Source organism: Vanellus vanellus (genome assembly GCF_965231255.1).
Source record: "Vanellus vanellus genome assembly, chromosome: 2".
Taxonomy (NCBI): Eukaryota; Metazoa; Chordata; class Aves; order Charadriiformes; family Charadriidae; genus Vanellus; species Vanellus vanellus.
In genome coordinates this window covers 132,167,356-132,177,192 of record NC_138906.1, presented here as the reverse complement: position 1 = coordinate 132,177,192, position 9,837 = coordinate 132,167,356, and positions in this window count along the sequence as shown.

The following is a 9,837-nucleotide window of genomic DNA, read 5'->3' as shown; positions in this document are numbered from 1 at the left end:
ATCCATAGCAGACTTGATGGCCAAGCTGACATTACAGAAACCTGGTTGCCACAGTTGATTTGAAATGGCTTATCCTGATTTGAATTACTTAAATTGATATACACTGGGTGATTCTGAACACATAATATTGTCAAAGGCATTAGGCTTTGGTGTAAGCATGACCTCTGTTGCAGTAACTTGCAGACACTTTAAAAGGCTTCAGAAAATACTATTATTCTCTGTTCTGTTAATGAAAGGCATTGATTTGATGACTGAGATAGCTGCACAGACTTGTATTTGGATTTTATCCACCTCTGTTTTTTTTTTAAATGACTACCTAATTTTGTTTTCTGCTGGAAATAATACTTCTAGTGGCTTGTCTTGCTGGTAGCAAATCTAATTTCACTTCTAAAGTGATCCTGTAGATCTGGACCGGGTCTGTGCTGTTTGGAAACTTGCATTCAATAAGTAAAACAAATAAGAGAGATATAATAAAAAAGAGAGAGGTGGAAGGAAATTACCAGAAATTTGAAGAAGGTTTAGAAGGTGCTATGGTTCTTACTAGCCAATAGCCTGCGGAGCCTGGCTGTGTGAAATGCACAGTTGTTTCTTATAAACCTTTAAGGCATGGTTCAAGCAACTTCTTTCAGAATAAGGAAATTTGATTTTATAGGCTATTTTGTCAACTTAGTACATGAAGATTTTCTTTAAAATGAAGTTTCTTTCGGATTGTCACATTGTTGTATAAATTTAGATACTTGCCAGATGCTACCTCCTAATCCTAACCTCTCTCTTCTGTCCCACATGCATTTATGCAGACTGCAAATCCTAAAGAGGTCTCTGCTGATGTTGGGCTAGCTTTCCTGTTTGCTTTTCATCTGCCATTTGGACTTAGATACTGAATCATTTTTACCACGGACGTTTTTGTAAGCTTATTGTTCTCTGTTTATACTGCTGCTCTTAGAGACAGTAAAAGCCAAAACATAAATGATCCCATTTCACACAAATTAGACTGATAGAAATGCAAACTTTGTTAATAAAGGGAGATTCCTAAGAGAGCAGAGGACTTGTGGGCATATTCAGGAGAGGGAAGAAGATACATAAGGATTTAGCAATGATTCTAAAAATCACTGAGTAGTACTGCAGGACAACCATGTTTTGTGTTGTTCCACCTCCAGGGTGGTGAGCTTTAGAAGCTGCAGTGGCTCACTCTAAATCTGGGGATTTCCCCGAGATCCACCTTTCTTTTCTCTTAGGAGCAAAAGCTGCCAAATATATGCTTTTCCAACCAGTGAGAGAGAAGGGATGAGACCTCACCAGTTGGTGCCACATGATGGTGTAGGGTTTGTGGCAGCAAGAAAAAAGCCAAAACACACAGAAAAGACAAGCGCCTAACTTAAAATTGTGGGCTATGAAATAACTCCTATTTGTATGTTCAAATCTGCTCAAGTATTGCTCAGTACATGCCCAAGTCCTACATCTGACATTGCACATACAAGAATACTACTTTTTCCCTCACTATGTCTTTCTTAAAATAAAGTCCTTCTTGAGCTTCTGAGTCTGCTCAAAACCAAAAGAGAATCGTACCAGAGGTGGAAAAGCGAACAACTACCCGTTGAGAATTACAAGGGCATTGCCAGTGTGTGCAGAGATGCAGTTAGAAATGCAAAAGCTCAGCTCAAATGGAAATGGGCCAGAGATGTCAAAAACTACAAGAAAGGGTTCTTCAGGTATGTAAACAACAAGCAGAAACAGAAGGAAAATATTGACCTGCTGTTAAACAGGAGAGGTGAATTAGTCACTGACAACACCGGAAAGGCAGAGGTTCTCAACATTTTCTCCACCTCTCTTTTTACCAGCACTGTTGGGCCCCAGGCCTTGGGAACAACAATCCCGGTTGATGCACAGAGCCACAGCCATTGAAGGAAGAAGGAAGAACTACTACACTATTATTATTATGTGAACTATTACAGGAGCTTGGCCCCTACAAATCAATGGGCCCCAAAGTTTCCCACCCGAGGGTGTTAAGAAAACTGGTTGAAGTTGTTGCAAGGCTGCTCTCCATAATCTTTGAGAAGTTGTGGAGATTTGGAAACATCCCTGAAGACTGGAAGAAGGTTAATGTCACCCCCATTGACAAGAAGGGGTGATGAGAAGGGATCTCATCAGAAGAGGAGGATGCAAGAAATTATAGGCCCATCAGTCTTACTTCGGTCCCTGGTAAAATTATGGAACGAATCCGCCTGGGGGCTATCACAGGTCAAATGAAGCACATGGTTGGGAAAAGCCAGCATGGATTCACCAAGGGCAAATTATGCTTGACAAACTTGATCGCCTTCTATGACAAAATAACCTGCTCAGTTGATGAGGGGTGAGTGGTGGACATTGTCTACCTGGATTTCTCCAAGGCTTTCAACATGGTTGCTCACAGCCTCCTCCTAGAGAAACTGATGCGTTATGGTCTAGATGAGTGGTCTGTGCGGTGGGTGGGGAGCTGGCTGATGGGCTGCACCCAGAGGGTGGTGGTAAATAGCTTCTTTTCAAACTGGCAACCTGTCATAAGTGGCGTCCCCCAGGGATGGATGTTGGGACCAATGCTGTTTAATATCTTCATAAGTGATCTGGATTATGTGACAAAGTTTGCTGATGATACCAAAATGAGTGAGAAAGTGGACACTTTGGAAGGGAGAGCCACCCTGCAGGAAGACCTGGATAGGCTGGAAGAGTGGGCTAACAAGAACTTTATGAAGTTCAACAAAGACAAATGTAAGGTCTTGCACCTGGGAAAACACAATCCAGGAGTGCAGCACAGGCCGGGATCTACATGGCTGGGGAGCAGCTCTGTGAAAAGGGACCTGGGGGTCCTGGTGAACAAGCAGCTCAGTATAAGTGGACAGTTTGCTGCAGCAGCAAAGGAAGTCAACGGGATGCTGGGTTGCATCAACAAGGGCATCACCAGCAGAGATAAAGAAGTCATTATCCTACTCTGCTCAGCCCTTGTCAGGCCACACCTGGAATCCTGTGTTCAGTTTTAGTTCCTGCTGTACAAAAAAGATGTGGACTGGCTGGAGACATCCAGAGAAGGGTCACAAAGATGATCAAAGGGCTGGGACGCCTGCCATATGAGGAAAGGCTGAGAGAACTGGATTTGTTCATCCTTGAGAAAAGAAGGCTTAGGGGAGACCTTATTATGATGTTCCAGTATTTGAAGAGTGGCTACAAAGATTTAGACTCCCTTTTTACAAGGAGTCACATGGAAAAGATGAGGAGTAATGGGTACAAGTTACTCCTGGGGAGATTCCAGTTGGACACAAGAGGACAATTTTTCACAATGAGAACAATTATCCATTGGAATAATATCCCCAGGGAAATGGTGGATTCTCCATCACTGGACACTTTTAAGATTTGGCTGGACAGGGTAGTGGACCATCTTGTCTAGCCTGTGCTTTTGCCAAGAAAGGTTGGACCAGATGATTCTTGAAGTCCCTTCCAACCTGGTATTCTATGATTCTATGTTTGGCTTCTGAAGACAGATGCTGGAAATAGCAATTATTTTTGCAGACAGCAGGAGGGATGAAGGAAATAAAGGTTGAGAGTACCTGCTTCCTTTTGCTTTCAAAATAAGAAAATTCAAGGCATGGTACAATGGAAGAAACTAAATACCAGTATTTATTTCTTTGGTCCCCCTGTTTCTCCTAACCTTAACAACTTCTTTAGCCCATCATATTCACTGATGTATTTTTTGTTTGTTTTGTTTTCTTCCCCGCATTTGAAGTCAGCCAAACTAGCCCATTCCCTTCATAGTTTGAAAATTTTGAACTATCTCAGGTCTCTAGTAAGCCAGCAGCCCCAAAATCCCCAGTTATCTATTGTCTACTCTGAAAGCTGTCTTTTTTTTATTTAACATTTTGGATCTTTCCAAGCCTAACCCTGAAGTTCTACATTTGAATGCATCCTTACACAAACTCAGAAAATACATTTGCAGTAATGAAGGACCTTTCATGGATGCTCATCACTGACTGCAGAAGTGGAGCCAGGATGGAGGTGTGCAGCCTTTTGCATCTGTAAGCACTCTTCCCTATTTCTCTGCCCTCCTTCTGCTGGAATTCTGCAGGGCATGGGAGCAACTCTGCCTTGGAAAAAGAGGTAAGGTGCTGTTGTGCATGCAGCAGAGGCCAACATCTCTGGAATCGCTGGCTGTGATACTGGAAGAGTTGTCTCTGTGACTCCTGTTAGGAGTGGGAAGGAGAGAATGAGAAGGTAGGGGATCAGAACACTATTCTTTTTATAAAGTGGTTTTTATTTTGAGTTTAGAAAGTTAAGCCAGTGCTTTCCATTTATCACCAGGGTACTACTGAACTCAGGCTGTTTGCTTGAATCCAGCTCAGGCTGCTGCTGGGACACCGTGACTGCTGCCTGACTACTCCTTACCCAGCTAACCGTTTGGTTGGCTCAGTCTGGCTCCAACAGTTTTACAAAGCCCTTATATTAGGACTAATTGTTTACTTCTGGGGTTGGCAAAATGTAAGGATTAAGTTGACTTCTCTTGCATTCTTAGTGATGATTTTCTAGGGCATAATTCTGAAACAGCGTGGGAAAACACGTACTGCTAATACCTGATTAACAGGTGACTTCTAAACGACCTCTTCAGTCTCCAAAGTTGTATGTATGTTTGTGAAAGGAGTAAATCCTTTTCTTTAAAACATTTGCATGCCTGACCAGAACTAGTAAAATTATTCCTTCTTGATTTCCAAACTAAACAAATGGCATTAGAGAAATTACTAAAGCTTGTTAATTGAGATTAATATTATAATCTAATCTTGCAGCAGTATAATTATTATTTATTAGGAGAATTGATAGTGAGATCATAAGTAATGTCTGGGTGTAAATTTGGGAATGTTTTCTCCCCCTTTGTTTGATTCAAGGCTGTTCCACTTTTCACCCCTAGAAAGTAATCTCTTTGCCTGTATAGCGCCTCATACAAATTAATAGCTGTCCCATTGAAACCGTAAGTGAAGTGGTTGCCAACCAGAAATTTGACTCTTCAAAGGAGTGCTATCAGTGTAGCTACCACTGTACTTGTACAGTGAGGTGAGCAAGTGAGGTGAGGCTTAGGACTAAGTGACAGTGTCCATCAGAGCTGTACATCGACACTGTTTCCTTACACTCTGTGCAAGAGAGAGCATGAGCTCAGCATAACCTACGTTTCTTCTCAAGCCAACACCAGCTGAGGATTGCCAGAAGCAGGGATACAGAGCAGCTCATGAGATCTGAAATATAATCTCATCCCTGACAACTACAATTATTCTACAGTAACTAACTTGTTCTTCATGTATGTGCCTGAGCTATCCCAGCGTAGGTCCCTGGCAGGGCTATATCCCTGGAGCTGCTTTATTAATCTCCTCAATTTAGGAACTGTGGTTGTTTTTTTTCGATCCAAAGCAAGCTTGATCTCAGAATTCTTTGAGTAGTCATACAGCCTCCTTGAGCAGTTGATATGGGCTATTTAGGGAATGCGTAAGAGGATATTTTTTATGCACAATTGTCATGGAAGTTAATGCATTAGTATAAATGCTAAACCCATCCAGATATACTCAATTATTTTGATATTTTTGTGATATGGTAGCCCTTAAGCCTTACATTTCCACCCTCCCTACACTAGCATGAATAATATAGACCTGTCAATAAAGTAAAGCAAAACTCATGAAATCACAAAGTACATATAATTCTTCTGTGTCATGGTTAACAGAACACAGGCTAATTGAGTTAGGCAGAGGTATTAGCACTTTCCCCCCACCTCCAAAAGGCTGTATAAATAGATTGAGTCAAAGTGCACAGAGCTTGCTAACTCTTCTGGGTGAAGTGTTTGATCCTGTAAGACTCAGCATCTCCAGAAAAAGTTGTCAGGAGCACTTAGAGAGAATTCCAGCAAAAGCAGATCATTTTCAACAGCCATGAACAGAATATTGCCCTTCAGAAACTTCAATACTAGGAAGTTTAAAAAAAAAGAAAAGAAAAAAAAAAGACTAAGTACTACTCTGAAGGCACACAGCAAGTTCCAATTGCAGTTTCACTGAACTGACAGTGACGTGACTCAAGTTTGAATGACAAGCTGGGATCTTCAGTACTGAGACATGGAGCAGATGCCGACAATAAGTTGCTGTCCATATGGAGAACTACTTTAAAAGAGTATCTGGTGAATATCCTTGTGTTCTTCATTAGGAATTTCTCCAAACATGGGGAGGAAGCTCAGCCCCCCCAGGGCTGATGCAAGTAAGATCACCTTGGGTGCTGAATGAGTGGTATGGTGACACCGCATCTAGACCGAGTCAAGTAGCTGGGCTGAAAACTTGTGGGATGCATGTGGTTTTGATTGACATATTTGGTGTTTCTGCCAGTGTAGAGCTCTGAAGATTGTAGTCACTAGAGAAACTGGTGACAGGGCATTGAAGACTACTAAAAGGAAAGTATCCAGTAAAAAACCCATAAGCTCACCTACACCGAGCGTGAACTTTATTTTAGCAATCATGGTGTGTTTCTTTTACTTTATAGACCTTAGTTCTATGAGACTGGCAGCAATTGCTTTTGAGTTGGGAAACTGTTTGCTGAGAAAATAAGCCACTTCTTTTCCACACTTCAGAAAGCTAATTCCTGAGTTTACCTTGTAGGAATTGTGCTAGATTCAAAGGTTGAAACTCTTGTAGCAAGAAGTCAGTTGCATGCCTTGTCGATTCTCTGTGCTAAGAATCATCTTCACAAAGACTCTGGGTTCCTCTGTTGTAAGGTTTCCATACAACCTACAGGGAGATCATTTAGGATAGACTGATTGTTCTTAACTTTGTGTTAGTGGTGTTAAGCCCTGTGCCTCCTGGGGAATATCCTCGTATTTTTCAGTTGCCCAGATAAACGTCGAACTGGCTGCCTGCATTCACAATGAGATTCTGATGAGCATAGCAGCAAAGAATTCCAAACTTCTACATGACTTCAGAGTTTTTCCATCATTTCAGCTCTGTGACAATATGAAATGGGATCATGACTGGTATTTTTTTTTATTCATTAAAGGCTTTCTCAGGGAATAGATGGAATTGGAGCAGTAATAAATGAGCCCGGTAGTACACATACAGACTTAACATATGGCCTAATAGTGGTAACTTCATAGCACTGCAGCTGGGTGAAATTTTCTGAAGCATCAGTGGTGCACAGAAAGGGACCTGTTTCCCAGCAGCAACAGAGCTGCTGATCTGCTGTTGGTTAGGATCATAATGAATGCCTAATAGAATTTTTCTCCCTGCAGACCAGCAGGAAGCTTAGCAACAAGGAATAAATAACAGGGCAAATTATAGGATCGTCACTGTCTCTTCCAGGGCAGTTCACCTATCAAATCATCTGGGTAAGAGTGGGAGTGAGTGTGCTGTCTTTGGAAGTGGGATGCCCGCTGCTGTTAGCACTTGGGGAACGCTATGACAACCAAGCAGGATCCAAATTCCAACAGGTGGTTCTAGTGATGTTTGGTTTTGGTTTGTCAGGAGACCCAACTAAGCAGTCTGAAGGCAATGGGGAAGTGGCAAAGTTCCACTGGAAGTATGCCCACTGTCACTCAAGGTCTGTGAGCTTGGAGCGATGATGACATTGATTCATCCTGCCACCCTGAATCTGCAGCAGTGTCTTTACACCCAGTCATGTTCTTCAGGACTAGGCTGGACTCGAGCTCTCCTTGCTCACAAGGGCTTCTTGGGAAAGACAAGCGAAGGCAGAAAGCCATTCTTGCATAATGGAACTCAGATATTGCAGGCTGGTGACTGTCCTACCAGAAGTCTATTGAGGCTGAGCCTGATGGCTTGTGGGCCATGACAGCCCAGATGGGATGGGATGGGACAATCACTGAAAATGATGGCCCCAGGGGGAAGACGTTCCATATTCCACTACAGGGTTTGTGAAGCTACTAGTAGCTGGGAAGAGGTGGGGAGGGGGATGCATCTCCATCTTTTTTTTGTCATGTAGAAGAAACTTGGAAAATTAGACCTTGTCACACAGGACAGTAATACATACAGGATTAAAAAAAAAAAAAAAGTGAGGTGCATATTTGCTTACTGTTCTACTTCAAGGAGACCGGGAAACGGTTTACTGGATGTCATAACAAACTGCATTTTTAGATTATCATTTTTTTAACAACAGGACCATCAGTACTTAGTAATTTAGTAGTTTGACTCAGCTAACGCTTTCAGGATCTATTTCCTACAAATTAAGAACACATGTATTACTTGGTAATATACAAGAAGGTACTAATTTAAACAACAATATTTTTATTTCAGGCTCCTTTCACTTTAAATTAAATATAAATGAGTGCTAAAAGATGACATTTCATACCAGATGAGGCTGATGACACAAATCCTGTCTCAGGGTGGTTTTTATTCCACATACTTTTTGATTACAGCTTTTGTAGTTCAAAGGCTCCTGTCAGAGCTTTGATGTGGGGAAACCTGCTGTGTTGTCATCTCTGGATACTAAAAGTGAATCATAGTGAATGCAGGTTGGTGCTGAACACCTATAAAGTAAGCAGCAGAGAAAGACTACTTGTAAATAAACAAATAAAAACCCCAATGAATTTTTTTTTCCTGTGAAAGAGACAATGATACAAGTTCACCCTTGTAACAGTAGGTGTGTAATGGAGGTAAGTTGGGTTTTTGTGGTGGTGGTTTGTTTTTTTTTTTTCTGCCTCCTGTGCCTCGTGGGCTGTGCCAGGGCCTGAGGTTCCTGTGTGCTGCGCAGTGGCACTGCCAGCCAAGTGTTTCCACTCCCAGGCAGGGGATACGTATGGATATGAACATATATACGTGTGTATGTACAAACTCCATGCATACAAGGCTTCATTTATACAAATAACTTGTAGCTTAAGGCTTTCATCTAGGGAATACTTGGAAGATACATGGATTATGCTCAAGCATAGCTTGTACTTCATGGCTGCGAGAGCCTCCTCTATGGTGGTGGTGAACATTTTTCTTTAAGTAAAATGTTTTAAAAATGTATTTGGAATAAGAAACCATACGCTGGGTTTCTTAATGGTAATTTGTTTCGACCATTAAGGTAAAAACCACATTAAAATTAATAAAGGAAGAAGCGGATGATTGGGCCCTGTGATGGACTGGAGCAGCCGGGAACCGAGCAGAGGCTGTGGGTGAATGCCTTTAAGGGCTGACCCCAGCAGAGCCTTCCTCAGGGCAGCGGGAAGAGCCCCCCGCCCTTTTTTAGTTGGCGCTGTAATGCCAACCCCCATCGTTACGGCAGGTGCCCGCAGCCTGCTCTCCTAAGGGCTCCGCATGGGTTCATGTGTTCCTAAGCGCAGCTGGCAGAGGATGTGCTGCCATGTCTGGGGTGACCTTTTTTCATCTAACGGGGTAGCGGGCAGAGCAGCCACCCCGTAAGCGGGGCGGCGGGGTGTGAGGAGACCCGCGCTTCTCAAGCATGCCTGTAACCACCGGGCACCGGGGTTTCAGAGGAGGGAAGAAAGGGAGGGAAGAGGCCCGGGCTGTCCCGGCAGTCCGTGACAGACCGCGCACCACCCGGCGGCGTGAACGGCCGAAGGCAGACTCCTCGGCCCCTGCGCTGCCCGACCCGCCGGTAACCGGGAGGAGGCCCTGGGGGCGAGCACTCTCCGCGTGCCTGCCGTTTCTGAAAGCAGGTCTTTACGCTCCGGCTGTTCCCGGTGAGGGACGGGGGAAGAAGGGCCGCAGCACACACCACCCACTCTGAGGGGCGGCTAGGCTGTGTGTGGCGGGGTGGAAGGGCTGCGCAGCTCCCTTCGATAGCTCAGCTGGTAGAGCGGAGGACTGTAGAGGCGCGGCCCGCGGGAATCCTTAG